The 19,464-nt window shown below is 45.3% G+C and overlaps 1 protein-coding gene across 13 annotated transcripts in view; it reads right to left on the reverse strand.

Annotated features, from left to right (window-relative positions):
• Window positions 1-19,464, reverse strand: part of PALM2AKAP2 (PALM2 and AKAP2 fusion) — a 499,300-nt gene that overhangs the window by 148,360 nt on the left and 331,476 nt on the right. The window contains exon 1 of one of the 13 annotated variants that reach the window (XM_028493683.2): window positions 18,111-18,267. The exons of the other annotated variants lie outside the window; for them this stretch is intronic. The gene's annotated coding sequence lies outside the window, so the exon portion shown is untranslated. Of the gene's footprint in view, window positions 1-18,110; window positions 18,268-19,464 lie in introns of those variants that run through there. 13 annotated transcript variants of the gene reach the window in all.

Below are 19,464 nucleotides of genomic sequence, written 5' to 3' on the forward strand. Positions count from 1 at the left end.
TACAATTTCCTCTCAGGGAGGTTGTGGGCTTTGTCTTAAATGCACGTTTCTGGGAAAGAAATCTTTGCTCCCACATGAATAGATTATTTCCCAGACACATCTTGCATTTAACTAAAGCCCCTCCTGGTTTAAGCCACTGTTGGTGCCTGTTGGATCTGGCTGGCAGAGACATACAGATGTTGGGCATGATGGACAAATATATGATATTTAATTATGGAATAATTTGAATTATTGCTCAGCAAATATTGGGTCCCCTTCTCTCCCACTGTGGGAGAAATTGTCTTCCCTGTCCTACTGATGTTTGCTTTGACCAATGGGACTTTAGTGGATATCATGCAAGCAAAGGTTTGAAATGGGTTTGTGTGGTGATGTTTGACCTCTTGCACTTCTGCTCTAGCATGAGAAGGACGTGTCCCAGTTGGCCTGCAAGGAAATGAGAGTCATGGGGAACAGACTTGGACCCAATCCACACCTTGCAGCTAAGCCAAGTGTAGATCAGCCAACCCCTGGCCCAACTGCATATGCATGACAATAAAAGTCACTGAGTTTGGGCATGATTTGTCAAGCAACATTATTGTAACAATAGCTAATAGATGCAATCTATAACGAAAATCATAGATGAAAATCATTTTGGATAAAGTATTTCATTTTTAACTATGCAAATATAATTCCCTTTGTTGCATAAAATTCATTTACAAGTATTAATTCCCATCTCTCTATATATATTATATCCCACTTTGGGAAGAATCTTTTCTCTGCTATAATCATTCCCTTCATAAGCAATACTATCTTTATGAAAGGATATATGGCCATAAGAAAGAGCTGTGAGACATAAATATATATGTATTCTCAGAATTTTAGCCTACAATCAAGAAACCACTTCAGAATTCATGGCAAGAGTGAGAGAAAATAGATATAACATTTCAACTTAAAAATGCTATTAATCCTGATAATAAGTTGTGAGGACAGAAAAATGTTATTTTAAAAGAGAGAAGCAAAATTCCTTCCAGGTAGACAGCTGTTTTTGGAGAACAAAGCAATTTTACGAGCCATTTGAGTATGAAAAGGTGGAAGGAAAAGAAAAATGGAAGAGGTCCATTTAGAAGAAGGAGAGTAGATGAAAACTGTTGGAACAAGAGTTGGCAGTAAGAAATTCCCAGGGGCTGATAAAAAGGACTTTTGAGAACAGTGATGTTTTAGAAATCAATCTTAAATTATTCATCGTGCTGTGTCAGGATGTAATTCTCCCCTTACTCTCATAGCTTCAGAGAAGACCTGTCTGACACCATTGTCTTCTATTGGTGTTGTTGACTGGAAATTAATAAGGTCCCACATTTGGACCTCAGGGTAGAGAGAAGAGAGCAGCCATCTGTACATGGGAGCTCCCTGCAAAAGTGGAGTCTGAGAAGGACATGATAATAAGACTCTTGGGGAGGGTACTAGACCCGCACACTACACCTGATAGGGCTACGGGTCAATTTTCTTTGATAACCAATGTACAAGAGATCCTCCCATTTTGCAGACCTGAAGATGCAAGATGACCGTAATGTCTTTATTGAATGGTGCTTAAACACGTAAAAAAGCCACTTCCATTTCCAAAATAGTGATTGCACCACACGTGGGTAGGGGGGTAGCTTAGATTGCTTATTTGAGATTCCTTCAGTGCTAGGATTTTATCAACAACTTTCAATGTTGACTTTATCAACATATATATATATAATTTGATATAGAATATAGAATATATATATTTCACATATATCTCTACCTACTGTACTTTCAAATAACCACTTTTATATCCCCCCTTCTCCCTTTGCTCAACCTCTTATTTATAACTTTTTTGAGAAACTATATTTTATATTATTTCTACAATCCCTAGCAATACTACTACTATTTTAATTACATTTTTAAAAGACTGGATCAAATCTTCCAGAAAAAAATACCTTCTCTCTCCCAGAAGAAAATAAGTTTGCATTTCCCTGTAGTGGAAAAATTGAGACCCATCTACTGGTAGCTGAGGGATGCTTATGAATACTCCATCAGGGACAGTTTTATAAAGATCTTGCAGGAATAAATCAAATCCACCATGAATTTGTCGCTGTTACTTTTTATACACCTCCTTACTTAGCTGCACAGTCAGACAAATACATCCCTTTGCCCAAGCTTCCAGTTCCCTGGCGTCCACATCCCTGGGTCTCTGTTCCCAGGGCACACTCTGCTGATTGGCTTGGCCACTCTCTCTGTTGATTTCTGTTGGGAATAATAATGTGTGCAGTTGACAGGGCCGTGCAACCAAAAGGAAGGAGGCTGGGCTTGACCCTGGCTGGAGAAGCCTGGGGCATACCCGAGGACCAGCAGGGAGAGGGTTTGAGCTGGTAGCAGGTAGCCACGAGGTCTTGAGCAGAGTAAGCTATAGACAAGATGGTTCTGTGTGTTTGAACAAAGGGAGGCAGGACTAGACTGAACAGTGGAGAGGGCGAGCAAGCTAAGGGGGCTTGGTGGGGAAGCAACTGATGGCATCCCAGGAAACACTGGGTGACTTCCTTAGTTCTGATCCTGGCTAGTACTAAAAATCAATAAAAATTCAGGGTCCAAGGCTTAGAGGGAGAGGGTAGAACGGCACGGGAGGGTGCTAGCTGTACCCAGAGCCCCTGGAATCACCATGTGTCACGAGGCGAAAGCAGATTAAGAAAGAGAGGAAGACAAGTCAGCATGGACTCTTATGTGCAAGAGAACGGACCTTTGCTCTAGCCCATCTGTCCACACAGATTTTAGATAGATCACTGGACAAAGTGGGTGGCCAAGGTGGTCATTAGTGCTGTTCTCCAAATGCTCCTGGTTCCTTCCTCTCGTGGACACATAACAGGATTTCACTTCCTGGCCCCCTTAGACTTGGGGAGGTCATGTGACTAGCTCTGGCTGATAAGTGTTGGGCAGCAGTAGCATTGATCACTTCTGGCCGGAGCATTTAACTGCTGATGCACGACCCTCCAGAGTACCCTTCCCCTCCCACCACGGTGAATGGCAATGTTCTAGACAGTGGCGATTCTATTGGCCTAAGGCCCAGCCGAGAGGGTAACACAAAGCACAGACACAGCCAGCCCACAATGGCCATGTAACATGAATGAGAACTAAACCTTTATTATTTTAAGCCAAAGGATTGGGGCTGTTTATTACAGTAGCATAACATAGCCCCCAGCCTTAGGAAAGGAAGGAGCCCTTCCAGACCCGCCATCCCCATCAACCTCCAGTTCCCATTACAGAGTTCTTCGGACAAATCTGTATCTATCCTCTAAATATTCTACCATTTAAATAGCGTCTCCTCAACCAGGTTCTAATCGCCCATACTTTCTATTTCCTTGGGGGCCACTCTCTGATTCCACTGTGCCCCAGTGCTTAATGCACAGGTCGGTTGCATCTCATGAAGGATTTAGGTTCTAAAGACAAAAGGCACAAACCTGCATGATCAAAACTGCCCTTGAGATATTCCAGCTCTGTCATATCATGTGCTTATGGGAACCAAGATTCTCAGTGTAGAAAAAGATACAGATGTAATACAGAAAAAGTTCAGTAAAGCCATGTATTTGAATTGGAAATACCAGAATAAACACATGAGATGACTTACATTTAAAAATTAGGGACTTCCCTGGTGGCGCAGTGGTTACGAATCTGCCTGCCAATGTAGGGGACACGGGTTCGAGCTCTGGTCTGGGAAGATCCCACATGCCGTGGAGAAACTAAGCCCACGAGCCACAACTACTGAAGCCTGCGTGCCGCAACTACTGAAGCCCATGTGCCTAGAGCCCGTGCTCCACAACAAGAGAAGCCACCACAATGAGAAGCCCACGTGCAGCAACAAAGACCCAACACAGCCACAAATAAATAAATAAATAATAAAAATAAAAATTAAATGTGTGTATGGATACATGTAAAAAAAAAAAAAAACTGCCCTTGAAAATTCCTCAAATCTCCCATATTGTCCAATTAGCACCGTGCTTCAGAAAGCCCAACAGAGCCACTTTTGTTCCAGCTTTGGAACAGACCATTTCTCCTGTTAAGTACCAGATGATGCTCTTGGCTTGTACCAAAGATCATGTTGTACAAAAAAATACAGATCTTGAAACTAGAATTTCTCTGTGTTTGAAGATGCTCAGAATATGAGAGAGAGAAGGAGCTGAGACTGACGGCAGGAAGAGCAGATGAATACCTCCCTTGTCATCCTCCCACTGGGGTGTATGATTGAGAGTGCTTTTAGCCAAAGGTAATCAAAAGCCTATTTCATAAAGGCTTAAACAACAGAGGATAGACTGGCTCATGTCACAAGAAGTCCCAAGGTAGTTTGGTACCAGAGGTGGTTAATTCAATGGCTCCATGGCCTCACGGCCTTAGTTTAACCTCTTTGCAATGCTCTTGACTTTCCTCTGGGGTCCCAAGATGGACACAGCAGGTTCCATGTGTCACGAAAACATCCAGAAGCACAAGAAGGGAGGAGTTAATATGCCTTCCACTAAAGCAGCCTCCTCACACACCCAAGCCGACCCCCAAAGTCTCACTGGTCAGAAACAGAGCATAAGTCTATTCCTAACCCAATCATGGAAAAAGGGAATGGAATTATCAATATTGGCTTGGAGCTAATTAATCAAGATTTACCCTCCGGGTCGGTGAGGGTCTCAGCCTTCTCTGAGCACATGGCCACCTGGAGGATAAACAGAGGAACAAAACAAGATCTCGGCAGGCAAAAAAGAAGGGGACAGGTTGATGGCTGTCAGACAAGCACCAGTAGGGTCTGTCACAAGAGGATGTGCACACAGATTGGAATAGTAGGCAGGATCCCTGACAGTTTTAAAATTTCTATTTTTCTTCTTCCTCTCATTATTTTACTTAGAAATACACAGTCGAATTCATAGAAGTTAAATTCACAGATGATGCCAGGACTCAGCCCTGCCTTCCGGCGCCAGTTCCTTAGGGTGATGGTGTCTTCGCCCTAGAGTGACGTTTCCACCTCCTCCCTCCGCTGTGAACTCAGCCCTGATCATTAGCCCCACTTATTGGGCCTGAGCAGGGAAAGCCCTTAAGTGTGTCTGTCTGACAGCATTTGCTCGTCCATGCTGCCTACAGGGCCCTTATCAACCAGCTTGTAAGCACCTGTGGGCAGGGAGTGGGCCTGATACCCAGTTAGTCTCCCCCAGTGGCTGTTACATGAGCAGCGTTAGTTTGAGGCAGCCAGGTTCGAGGGGTAGGAGCTTCAGAGTGGGGCCTGGGTAAGAGCAGAGAGTGCTCAAAGGAGAAGAGAGAAACACAAAGGCGCTGGTTATGAGATAGGCTGGGACCTGGGACCCTAACCAGAGTGCTCGCACCCGGACAGACGTCTCCTCCAGCAACAGAATACAAAGAAACGATAAGCAACGAAAAATAACTGCACGCACGTGCAGTTGGGGTGATTACGAACAATAAGATACAGAAAGGCCACAGACCAACAGCCATTTCTGAGGCGCCTGGAGCAAACACAGGGTACTGTGCGTGATCCCTGCATACAGCACCACCACGGGGGTGGGCAGACCACCTAAGCCGCCCCTCCTGCCCAACCCACGGACCTGCCCCTGTTGTTACCCTATGTAAGGACCCAAGCACCTCCTCTCGGGGAGCGAGCAAAGGCACCTGTTTCTTGTTTTCACTCCCTCGTGCAGCATGCGTCCCAATAAAGCCTCACCTGCGATTCTCATCTGGCCTCTAATCAATTTCTATCGATGAAAGAGTCCAAGGGCCTGGGCTGCTAACAGTAACAGTCCCACCTTTGAGCTGATTCACTCCAGATGCTGAAGAAACAGACTGTGATTGGTTCTTTCCCCCAGAGCCAGGCAAGACCCGGTGGCTCTAGACACTTGCCATCAAACTACTGGAGGTGCAGTCACCGGACATAAAACATCTGGGTGGTGAGACCCTGTGTACCTTGAAGGCGGGGCTGTCCCTTCACTGGCCACACCCCCATGGCTACTTCAGTCCTCAGTCAGCACAGTGAGGGCTGGCACATCATGGGGGATCCTTAAATATTTCCCTAACTGAATTGGAGTTGGAAGGGGCCTTGAGGCTGCCTATGCTTCTTTCTTATCAGGACAGAAGGCTCTGTCATCTGATGAGAGCTCCTCAGCCTTCACATGGCCATTTCCTGGTCACCTTTCTCACCACCTCACAAGGTCATGCTGCTTGGGCAGCTGGAATGGACCATCTTAAGAAGAGCTGAGCCACAGACAGGTTGGGGAGAAAAGATCCCAGATGATGCCCTACATAGCCTGGCTAAAGGCAAGAACAGAGGACACAGCGGAGGGGCCGTGGCTGGGAGTGGACCTTTTGTTTACTGGCACCTTGGTGGAGATTCTCAGGTGCTTCCAACCTTCTTGCCCATCCTGGCTATTCCCTGCTTCATCACATCTCTGTCTCAGCCCTCATCGGTGCATTGACCTAGAAACAGCCACAGAAGTACAAGGAAGTCTGGAGCCCAGGCTTTCATGTTTCAGTGAGAAAACCAAGGGCCTGAGATGCAAAAGCATGTGTCAAGGGCCCACAGAAAGTAGCTGCTAAGCTGGGTCTGACAGAGACGAGATTGCCTGATTTCCTAGCGAGCGTTCTTCCTGGGGCCCAAATTATATCAACCCCATTTTACAGACAAAAGATAGACCCATTGTGAAAATTTCATTGATCACAATGAAAAGAAAGGGGTTAGGGCCTGGGTCCCCCTGCGTCTAAACTCTCTTCCTCATCCAAGTCTTGGAATTAAGACTTGGCTAGATACTTCTCTTCCTTTTAATCGCCTTTCGCTCCCTTTGGGTTTGAACAATCTCACTTTGTTCTTGGAGGAGTTCTCAGCATGGTGGTCATTAAAACCTAGCGGAATTTCAGAACAATGATTTGCCTCTAAACGCTTGGCTTTGGGAAACCCCACCCAAGGACTAGCTGATGGGACTTGCTTCCTCTGGATGGGAAGCCCCACCCAGGCGCTTGGAGGCGTAGGGCAGGATGTGACCCCACCCCAGCTCACCCCACTCCAGGTGGTGGCTCATCCTTGCCTCTGAGCCCCAGCTTTCTCTTCCCTGGGATAGCTGTAAAGACCAGGCCTTGGGGCCTCGAGAAGCAATGGTGGCAGGGGCACTTCTCCCTCTCTTGGCTCATTTTCCTGAGGAGAGCTCATCGGGGAAAAAGAAAAGTCCACCATTTGGACGAGTTATTGGAAATAACTCGAAATAATCCATTATTTCCATAACTGGAAATAATCCATTTCCTCAACCCTGAGGCCGTTGGACCCCCTCCCCCACCTACACTTCCCTGAATAAGGGAAGTTTTCCCAGGTGCCTCTCAGGGCAGATGTTTAGGGAGCTCAAAGATGCACAAAAATAAAACCTCAGTGTCTTGCCCAGTGTGCCCATGTCCTCTCCACTCCATTGCTCTCCCCACCAACATGGCCAAAACAATACCAATCATGACAGCTAAACTGTACTGAGGATGTGCTATGGATCAAGGACTAGGTCTTCATGGGTATCATCTCATTCAATCCTCATACAATACAGGTACATGAGGCAGGTACAATATTATCCCCACTTTACAGAGGAGAAAACTGAGGCTTAGAAAACTTAAAACCGAACTAGCAAGTGATGGAACCAAGATTTAATCCAAGCACTCTGACTTCAGAGGCTATCTGCCTAACCAGTACAATTTACTGCCACCCAGAAGAGCTTAACGACCATCCCAAAGATTGTATTTCTTTTGTTTTCAGAGATAGGGGGACAGGAAGCTTGAGGACAAATTGAAAATAAACAAGATTTGCTGAGGGGAAGTTTGCTTCCTGGAGGTTCCCATTCAAGATGGTTTCTGAGCTCACAAAGAGCAGATCAAATAAAGGCTTTGTGGTGGGGTCCCCGGAGAGATATAGAGCCACTGGCTGGCACTGAACCCAACCCAGTGCAATTCAGCAAATGTTTACTAGGGGTTTATAGGACGTCTCTGTGGCAGCAAGGATGGGGCAGTTCTCCTTTCACACAGGAAGAGCTGCAAGGCACAGTCCTGTGAGATCCCACGACAATCTAGTTCTGCAGAGGCTGAGCTATGCAGCAGAACCTTAGCAAGATGGATGAGGATTAAGACTATGAAAGCACCTAGTACCTATGAGCTCCACCTTGGGTTTAGACACCCCACAAAAAGCCTGCAACAAACTTTGGGTGCTCTCAGAGGCAAGCATGCAGAGAAGTGGAAACTTATAGCACCCTGGGCTGGAAAATAGTTTGCTGACTTTCTCCCTGTGAGCATGGGGTAGGAAGGAGTAACAACAACAACAACAATAACAACAATAACAGTAGCAGCTATTATTTCTTAAGTTCTTGTTACGTGCTCTTCGTTGTGCTATATTTAACATATATTATCTCACCAACAGTCAAAAACCCCACATGAAGTAGGCCCTATTTTTATTTTATTTATTTATTTATTTTTTTTTTTTTGTGGTATGCGGGCCTCCCTCTGCTGTGGCCTCTCCCGTTGCGGAGCACAGGCTCCGGACGCGCAGGCCCAGCGGCCACGGCTCACGGGCCCAGCCGCTCCGCGGCACGCGGGATCCTCCCGGACCGGGGCGCGAACCCGGCCTCTGCTGTGGCCTCTCCCGTTGCGGAGCACAGGCTCCGGACGCGCAGGCCCAGCGGCCACGGCTCACGGGCCCAGCCGCTCCGCGGCATGTGGGATCTTCCCAGACCGGGGCGCGAACCCGGGTCCCCTGCAACAGCAGGCGGACGCGCAACCACTGCGCCACCAGGGAAGCCCTGGGCCCTATTTTTAATCTTCATTTTCTAGACAGCAAAAACGAAGCTTAGAGAGGTAAGTAATTTGCCAAAGAACACAAAAATAAGGAGCAGATTTGGGATGTGGATAAAGCTCACGCTACCTTAGGCTATTGCTAATCACTTCTGCTCACTAAGGTACCCGCAATTCAAAGGCAAGAAGGAACACCCCTCTTGAGATTGAGACAATAGGTATACACACGTACCTGCGCGCTACATGCATACAGTTTTATGTACACACATGTACACTTCCACACACAGACACCTGTGTGCATGCTTGTGTGCGCACCTGCAGACCCACATATGTGCAAGTGCATCACCCATGCACACACCCATCATGGGTGCATCTGGGTGTGAAGCTGTAACAACTTTTCAGTTACCATCTGCTGTACGCGCGGGAGTCTTGGACCTCCCTTTAAGAAGAAAAGAGCCTTTCTCGGTCACAGCATCTGAGAGTAGATGGGAAACTGGGTGTTTCATCTCCTGCTCGATTCTCCAAGGTGCATTTTAAGCAGCCTTCTGTATATGAAGAGGGAGGCAGATTCCAAATGCACGAAAATGAGAGCAAAAAAGGATCACGGTTGTGTGGAAAATGAGTTTTAGAAGACCCTGGAGGCCCAAGCCAATTTTGAAAATGGTTTGTTTTGGCCGGCCCGAGCCAGTCCTCAGAAATTAAAGCCTTTTTAGGCAGCCATGCTCCTTGCAGCAAACTCAAGGGTCCCTACTCAGAGGTTAGAGAACTAACAGCTTAAAGCCTGGTTTACTCTCAAGTTAATCTGCAGATATTACCATTCGGGGGGCTCCCCCTCCATGTCCAATAAAGGATTCTGTTATAGTCTCCACAGCATCCCGATTATTAGATTTGCCAGCCTGATTTTACTAGGCTGGAAAGATATTTGATATTTAGCCCCTAAACATGTGATATAAAATTAAATAATTAAATAACACAACATTGGAAATCAACTATACTTCAATAAAATTTAAAAAAAAATAAATAAAACTGGCAAGAGAGTGAAAACAATTAAATTAAAATCCAAGCCACCATCTTGGATCCAGTTCCCATGCAAGGGAGATGCATTGACCTATTAATGACTAAAACAGCAGGTAGTGACATGGACATATTTAGGGTCGTTGGGCTCTTTGGAGGGTCAATCACCCAGCTGGCATGCTGTGACTTTCCCTCTCTTGGCTGTGAAAAGGGTGCCATGGACCGAAGGCACCGTGGAGAGCGTGGCCCTGGGGGACATGAAGAAGCTGGGCTCTGCCAAGCTTTCCCACCTGACGCCCCCTCCCCAGCCTCACTGCCACTGCACCAGTTCAGGCTTCCAGAGGTCTCCCAACTCAGATCTGCCTTCCGTATCATCACCACTATTATTTTTCAGAAATGTAACTGTGGTTCCATCCCTCCCAACCTTGACCTCCTTCCTTGCATTTCCACTCTGTGCCAGGCACTGTGCTTGGGCTGGGGAGACCCATATGGGAAGACCCAGTCCAGGCCCTCAGGAAGCTGGTCGTCTGGGAGGAGGTTTTCTCTGGGCAATCTGATTTCCAGCATCACTCTGTTCCCTCACTGTATGGGGCCTCCTCTGGCTGCGAGGCCAGGATGTTGTATTTCCGCCCTGAGTTCTAGGCATCCTGCCAGTGCCTCCTCTTCTTCCTTTAGGGCGGGGCTGAGGAGCCGTGGTGGTGTCAGGTGACCCCCTGGGAGCTCACTCAGCCATTCAGAAAACCCACCTGAATCAAGTAGAAGTATATAGGCGAGAATATTTTTAGAAAAGCCTCTGGAAAGTTCAGAAAGGTTCTTAGGGTCATCATCAGTCCAGAAGTTACAAATAGTGGCCCTTCTAGCTTGTAGGCATGCTTTGTCGAGTCTGCAAGGCTCTGCTGTTGCTTTAAATGATTTAGTTGCCAAGATTTAAAATTCATGAGAATTTACGTGAACATCCAAACAAATATCTAGTTTCTCTTGAAAAAAATGAGAAGATTGGGCAAAACTAGGCCCAGCAGTCACCACGCTACATGGTAGCAACTGTCGAGATCTATGTATTGATAGCTACTTTTATACATGAGATTCACCTACTCTGAGGCCTCAGTCTCCACCACTCTCTATTGTTTTATTTGTGGGTTGACATCACTCACTAATGTTATCTGTCTGGCCCTTAATGGCATCTGAGTTTGCCATCCAATCTGGTTTAATTCCCACAGTGTCCCTCATGAGGAGGCTGAGAAAAGTTGTGAACTAATCCCATTTCAAATTCTTTTTTTTTTAATTGATGTCTAGTTGATTTACAATGTTGTGTTAGTTTCAGGTATACAGCAAATTGATTCAGTTACGCTCAGGAGTGCACACACACACACACACACACACACACACACAGAGTTATTCTTTTTCGGATTATTTTCCATTACAGGTTATTACAAGATTTTGAATATAGTTCCCTGTGCTACACAGTGGGTCCTTCAGATTTTTTTCGAAGATTTTTTTGAAGTAGATTGAATTTAAACCATCAGTTGAAAAAATTGACTTGGCCAAAGCTGGTTAGTAACTTATTACTGAACTGTCAGGAGAACCACATGACCATGGCAAGCTATTGCAGCACTCTAAGCCTTAGTTCTCTTGACCTCACAGGGTTTTTTGTTTTGTTTTGTTATATTTTTTGTTGTTGTTGTTTTTTGGCTGCACAGCATGTGGGATCTTAGTTCCCCGACAAGGGGTCAAACCCATGCTCTTTGCGTTGGAAGTGCAGAGTCCTAACCACTGGGTCACCAGGGAAGTCCCAAAACCTCATAGGGTTTTGCTGTGGATTGAATGAGCTGATACATGGAACTCCTCAGCTCACTGCCAGGAGGAGAGCAAGCGCTCAATATACATTAGTTATTACTATTATTGTTTTTATTCTGTGATGCCACAATGGCTTCCCTTGTTTTTATTCTGTGATGCCAAAATGGCTTCCCTTTTAAATAAATGGCTTCTAGGAATATACAGCAGTGCAGATTGTGGCTAAGAGAAGTGTTGCCAGGAGACATAGCAGATACCCAGATCTAAATCAAGGCTTCCAAAGTCTTTATATGGCTGGGGTCATAATTATCACTCCTGCTGGCTTGCTCAGTTAACTTTATGTTTTCTACAAATACCAGTGATGATTTGGGCCCTCCCTTGCCCCCCAGATTATCATAGCTCTTAACTAGAAATTACTTTACCTACATGGGAATTTCTGTAGAAATGGCATTTTAGCAGATCTGTGGGCCTGCAGGTGGGGAGTCAGCTAGTCTGGTGTTATGGGCTGAACTGTGTTCCCCCAAATTCACTATGTTGAAGCCCTAAGCCCTAGTTCCTTAGAATGTGATTGTATATTTGGAGTTAGGGTCTTTAAAGAGATTAAGTGAAAATGAGGCTGTCTGAGTGGGCCCTAATCCAATCTGACTGGTGTTCTTCTAAGAAGAGGGTATTTGGACCCAGAGAGAGACATCATGGGCGCACAGAGAGAGGATAGTCCCTGCAAGCCAAGCAGAGAGGTCTCAGAAGAAACCCAACCTGCTGACACCTTGATCTTGGACTTCTAGCTTCCAGAACTGTGAGAGAATACATTTCTGCTGTTTAGGCAGCCCTGGCAGATGAATCCACTTGGGTAACAGAGGGTCAGGGCACGAACCAGGAGAGCCCCTGATTCGCAGGTGATGGGTGTGGGACAGTGGGCAACTCCGAGAACCGGGTCCACGGCACGGCTTGGGATCAGAGAGCCAGGAAGAGCAAGACCTGTGATGAAGGATGGGGAAGCAGGAGGCAGTCAGGATGGATTCCAGAGACACGGCCAAAGCCCTTGGCTAGGACGTTAAATGCTCTTAGCAGGCTCCTTGTGCATGTGTGTGTGTGAGGGTTGTGGTTTCTTTAAAAGAGTTTGAGTCTGAACTGCCACAGGGCTGAATGTGCTAAAGGCCGAAGGAAGAGCTCTCAATTAATTTTTATATTGTTTTTTTTTTATAAGCCGGTGCTGTTTTCAATTCAAGAGTGCTTGTGTGGCTGGAAACAAACAAGCCTGATGTTTCTCAAGTTTAAAAACCCATTTGGGAGTTTGGCTTGATCCACTACAGAAGTCTGGAAGCTAAAACACAGATAACTGTTTGACCAGACTTTTGGGAGGCATCCATAACGCTGCATCAGAGTATTTGTATCCCAAAGTCTCCTTTCACTCTCATGGGCAAATTTATCTACTGCTTTCCTGGACACAGATGCAAATTTTTTAAGTATCCACAACTCAAAATGACACAGGCTCACTCTGGTGATTTGATATATGGTGGGGACATAATTATTAGTGTGAGTTCCTCCCTTCTCCCCTCCCCTCCGCTGCTACAAGGAATCCAGTGTTGGCTGGCTCCATTTCTCTTCCTTTCTTGCCCTTAAAGGAGAGATCAGTATTTGCCAGCTCAGTAGCTGGGCATTTATAATTCGGAATTGGGGAAATAAGTAGGAAGAGACAAGCTGGAGAGGCATGAGGAAAAGGGAAAGGAAAACCAAAAGACATGTTAAGCTGCCTAGATTTTAGATAGGTAGATAGATAGATAGATAGATAGAATAGAAAAATGGATGGATGGATGATGATGGATAGATAGATATATGAATAGATAGATGGATGGATGGATAGATGGATGGATAGATGGATAGACAGGTAAAATCTAGGCAGCTTAGCATGTCTTTTGGTTTTCACTTCCCTTTTTTTCCTGCCTCTCCAGCTTGTCTCTTCCTACTTATTTTCCCAATATCTATCTATCTACCTATCTATCATCTATCAAAAGATACCAGTGGTTTGAGGGAGGGAATGAAGGAATCATAGTGGACATTGTTGTTTTGTCCTCTCCAACACTGATTCCCTCTTATTATGTTAATAGCACCCCAATTTCCCTTTGGGGATGCTATCGTCCTCCATTCCTAGACTGTGTGACTCCGATGGGGCTACCTCCATTCCTCAGCTTCCTTCTTCAGGAGGTGAGCAGAGTCCCGATGATGAGTTTAGGATGAGCATGTGACAAATGCAAGGGGACAGGGTCGGCCCAATGAGAGACAGCCCTGGGACTCCCCTTAGAATGCTGGAAAGGAGGACCTTTCCCAATGAGTTTGCTAAACTGCTAAGATTCAGCTTGGCGGTATGGGTGGCCATATATGGAAAAAGCTTTCCAGAAAACGAAGCCAGCAGAGAGGAAAGCAAAGCTGAGAAATGGAGTCCAAGTCAAAAGAACGACTCCTGGACTTTGTGATTTTTGAGAAAATAGAATCTTTTCTTGGAAACTACTTTGAAGTAAGATTCTGTCATGTACGACTCAAAGAGTGCTGACTAAAACAGAGACTCAGAGAGAAGCAGCTGCAGGGGATGGAAAAAGGGATCGCTACTGATGTTCTTCGAGAATTAAAAGTAAAGACTGGAATCCTTTTGAATGATATTTGGAAGCTGGACTGGGTCTCTGTGCATGTGACCTTTCACCAAGACCAGACCAAGGTGGTCCCCGGACTTTGTACAGCACTTTACGACAGGACTGGTAGAATTAGGAAATGCCAGGGTTGGAAGAAGATACTAGAAGCCATCTAGTCCTGTTCTCTATTCAGTGCTGAAATCTCCCTAAGCATCTTGAAAAACAACTCGCTCTGATTCTATCTGCACACTTCCAGGGATAAAGAACTTACTCCCACCGAGCTAGCTTGTTATGGGTTGGACTGTGCTCTCTCCAAAATATGTTGAAGTCTTAACCCCCAGCATGTCCCAATATGACCTTATATATGAAATAGGGCCTTTGAAGACATAACCAAGTTAGGATGAGTCATTGGGCTGGGCCCTAATCCAATGTGACTGACGTCCTTACAAGAAAAGAGACGTGGGCTTCCCTGGTGGCGCGGTGGTTAAGAATCCGCCTGCCAGTGCAGGGGACACGGGTTTGAGCCCTGGTCCGGGAAGGTCCCACATGCCGCAGAGCAACTAAGCCCGTGTGCCACAACTACTGAGCCTGAGCTCTAGAGTCCGCGAGCCACAACTACTGAGCCTGCGTGCCACAACTACTGAAGCCCTTGTGCCTAGAGTCCATGCTCTGCAACAAGAGAAGCTACCGCAATGAGAAGCCCATGCACTGCAACAAAGAGTAGCCCCAGCTCGCTGCAACTAGAGAAAAGCCCGTGTGTAGCAACGAAGACCCAACACAGCCAAAATAAATAAATTAATTAATTAAATAAATTTTTTTTAAAAAGAAAGAAAAGAGACAGAGACACAGAGAAGAAGGCCACGTGAAGATGGAGACAGAGACTAGAGTGATGCAGCCACAAACTGAGGAATGCCTGGGGCCACCAGAAGCTGGGAGAGGCGGGAAGGATCTACCCCTAAAGACATCAGGGAGAGCCTTGACAACACCTTGACTTTGGACTTCTAGCCTCCAGCACCATGAGAGAATACACTTCAACCCAGGAAAAAAACAGGGTTGTTTTAAGCCACCCAGTTTGTGGTATTTTGTTACAGCAGCCTTCGGAAACGAATACACAGCTCATTCCATCTTTAGCAAGTTTCATGTCAGAATGTATTTCTTGATATTGAGCTAAAATTTAACCCTGTGCAACTACTGGCCACAGTTCAGCCTTCTGGAGTCAAACGTGTCTATTTTTTCCTCTACGAAACAAGGTATATTCTAGGCTGCGATTAGGTCCCAACTGAGCCGTCTCTTCATTTATGTTTCTAGGCCATTCACATCCTGGTGCCTCTCAGAGCCTGGTATGGGTAAACCTTCCAGTCATTTGCTGTTTTTCAGTGGTCACCACCTATATGATTCAAGCCATCCTCAGTGTCTTCTTCGAGATGTGAGCTAAAAAGGATTTGGGTTGGACTAAACCCACTACTAGGGGTGGCAGCTGCTACTTCTGAGAATCCTACAAAGTGACACCTTTTCATTCATAATTTTAAATAAATATGGTTATGGTTAGCACTATAATGAAAAGCTGTTAGAGGAGAAAGCAAAATCATGAAACATAGAGAGAAGGTTATCAAAAGGCAGCGTTTAAAATATATCCTGGCTTACAAAAGGAAAAGGATGAAATAATGTCATCTGCAGCAATATGGATGGACCTAGAGATTATCATACTAAGTCAAGTAAGTCAGACAGAGAAAGATGAGTATCATATGATATCACTGAATATTAAAAAATGATACAAATAAACTTATTTACAAAACAGAAATAGACTCACAGGCACAGAGAACAAACGTACGGTTACTGAAAGAAAAAGGGCGGGGAGGGGAGAGAAGAATAAATTAGGAGTTTGGGACTAACATATATACACTACTATGTATTAAATAGGTAAACAACAAGGACCTACTCTATAGCACAGGGAACTCTACTCAATATCTTGTAATAACAGATAATGGAAAAGAATATGAAAAAGAATAGCTATATACATGCATAACTGAATCACTCTGCTGTACACTTGAAACTAATACATTATAAATTAACTATACTTCAATTTAAAACAATTTTTTTTTAATGCTGGCTTTTTTCTCAACCAGGGATGCAGGGATGTTTCCCTCCGAGCCTGGTACTCCCCCCTTCCCCACTGCAGTTAGAACGGTAGAGAAGGAGGAACTGCCCTCAGGTAGCCCGTACCCCTGGGCCTTAATCTAGAGGAAGTTCCCACTAGACAAGATAAAGGCCTACATTCATGGAAAACAGGTTACTCAGCCCTGAGAAGAAATTTGGAAAATAGAAAGCCTCTCAACATCATCTTCTCATTTTTTCTCCAAGAGTAAAAATATTACTGCAGAATTACAGGATTCTACGCACCTGCTGATCACACGTGAACAAAAAGGCAAGGTGTTCTGAAAAATGGGCCAGTTTCTGGCAATGTCACTGGCTCTATGTCTCTGATATAGTTCTGGCAATGTCCCACACCCAAATGACGTGTAGCCTTGCTGATGCCTCTTGGCGTAAAGGGAAGCTGCCTTTGTCCTAATTGACCAGCTCTCTTTACTTTTGCTTTGATGGAGGGTTAAATTTGGAGGGCCATTTTAAAGGTAGCTCTTGCAGCTTGGACAACTAAAGGTCTGCAGATCTGGTTCTGGACTTTCCCCGTGACCCATCTTTAGATCGGGGTCACTGTGGGGTCGCTTATGAGAAGTGCTTTAACAACACCACAAAGAAATAAGTCTGTGCACCGGGCCATCCACCGGTGTCCACACACAGAGGGGCAACCCGCTGCATCTCTGAATGAACTTCTTTCAGCCAAACCATAAGGAAACGAGTTCAGCAGCAGTATGCATGAGGAGTTTGTTTCTCCCTAAATTCTCTTTTTTTTTTTTTTTTTTGCGGTGCGCGGGCCTCTCACTGTTATGGCCTCTCCCGTTGCGGAGCACAGGCTCCGGACGCGCAGGCTCAGCGGCCATGGCTCACGGGCCCAGCCGCTCCGGACGCACAGGCTCAGCGGCGGTGGCTCACGGGCCCAGCCGCTCCGCGGCATGTGGGATCCTCCCAGACCGGGGCACGAACCCGTGTCCCCCGCATCGGCAGGCGGACTCTCAACCACTGCGCCACCAGGGAAGCCCTCTCCCTAAGTTCTTATATCATCCTGGTGTAAGAAGAATTTAGGAAGTAACCAAATTTCCCCCCTTCGGTGGATGTGCAGGGAAACAATTCTTAATGGAAGTGGCAGTTCAGCATTTAGATTAGGGTGGGGATTTTTGGAGACAGATTAAAATATGATCTATGCACCCACATGGCCAGGGGTGAAGGAGGAAGCCAGCTCCGGCAACTTACAACTTCGATGGAACAAGAAAGGATGGACCGAGTCTAGCTAGGAGAAGCTTGCAGGGTTTCTCTGGGCCAATGTCCATTCAGCAGCTGAGATTGGGGCAGGATAGACTTTGGAGACAGATTAAAATATGATCTATGCACCCACATGGCCAGGGGTGAAGGAGGCAGCCAGCTCCGGCAACTTAACAACTTCGATGGAACAAGAAAGGATGGACCGAGTCTAGCTAGGAGAAGCTTGCAGGGTTTCTCTGGGCCAATGTCCATTCAGCAGCTGAGATTGGGGCAGGATAGAGCTCTCTGTCTCCTCATCTGTCATCTCTGATAGGAGTAAACACCCCTGCGAAGGGTCTCTTACTTGAATAACGTATTGAAAATAACCTATTTGGAGTGGTAAATACTACAGAAAAAGCTGTTGTTGTTTTGGTTAGGGTCCTCTGCTCTGAAGGATGTGAGTATTCAAGGCAAATGCAACTGCGGGGGCAGAATTACAAAGAGTAATGACATGAAACAAGACTTACTTACCTGCTGGCCCACAAGGGAGAGGGCCTTCTGAGTAGCCCTGAGTGCAACTAGAGAGGAAAAGCGAGAAACTCACTGCAGCAACCCTCTGGGGTTGGAGAATATTTATGACAAGCTGCAGTAGATGGTCCCTGCTGCTTGCCTTTCCATCACTGTGGGCCAGGATGACAGGATGGCACGACCTGAGGTTTGGATAAAGGGAGAGTCCGCTAAGAGAGAGCCACCTGGCACTTTGCAAAGAGGTGTCCTTTTCGCTCCAGACTCATCTATCCTTCGATCCCAAAGTACCTAGCTTTGGCAATGAAATGCCCCCCAACACACTTTTTCATCCTTTTCTTTTTCCTATTTTTTTCTTCTTCCTCTTTTTAAACTTTAACACCTTATAAGGAAGACTTTAGCAATATAGGGTTACTTAGTAGATACGGTCTCTGACTCAAAAATCATATAGGGATCATAAGTGGTGGCAAATGCCCTTGACCAATTACTATATAAAATGATTGGTAGCATTTGTTTTTTAGATTCCATATATATGTGTTAGCATATGGTATTTGTTTTTCTCTTTCTGACTTACTTCACTCTATGACAGACTCTAGGTCCATCCACCTCCCTACAAATAACTCAATTTTGTTCCTTTTTATGGCTGAGTAATATTCCATTGTATATATGTGCCACATCTTCTTTATCCATTCATCTGGCTGATTCACTTTGGAGTACAACAGAAACTAACACAGTATTGTGAAGCAATTATATTCCAATAAATATCTATTCTAAAACAAAGGAAAAGAACGTTTAGAAATAAAAATACATAAAAAGAAAAAAAATTGATTGGGTTGGGGTTTTCAAATTCAATAGACATGAAACACTGAAGAAAATGAAAACAGACCAACTCATCCTAGAGACTGCATATCCATTGGTTATCATTCAAGAAACAGACATTAAAACTATATTTATTATATAACCACCTTTCAGATTTATGATAATAAGTGAAAGTGATAGAAACTTGGCTTTATCCAGGAATGAGCACACTTAGACTTTGCAGGTTGCTGCTGTAAAGTGGTATTCTAATCTAAAATACGCATAAGGGAAGTGTAACAGAAACTATTCTTCCCCTGTAGAACAGAGCACATCCAGTCCAGGTAAGCTGCTGTCCTCCACATGGCCCTGTATTTCACTAAATCAATCATAGACATCCTATGCTCCTTGCCAGTGACTGGTGTAGGAAAGGCACTTGCCAAAAAAATATGGAATGAACAATGAAACAGAAGCCTGATAGGGATCTTTGGGAAATATTTCCTTGCTCTTTAAAAGAGACACAGTTGAAAGAAACTTCCCTCTCTTCTTCCATTGAACACTGTCA

This window comes from Physeter macrocephalus, chromosome 9 (assembly GCF_002837175.3).
Source record: "Physeter macrocephalus isolate SW-GA chromosome 9, ASM283717v5, whole genome shotgun sequence".
In the NCBI taxonomy this organism is placed as follows: Eukaryota; Metazoa; Chordata; class Mammalia; order Artiodactyla; family Physeteridae; genus Physeter; species Physeter macrocephalus.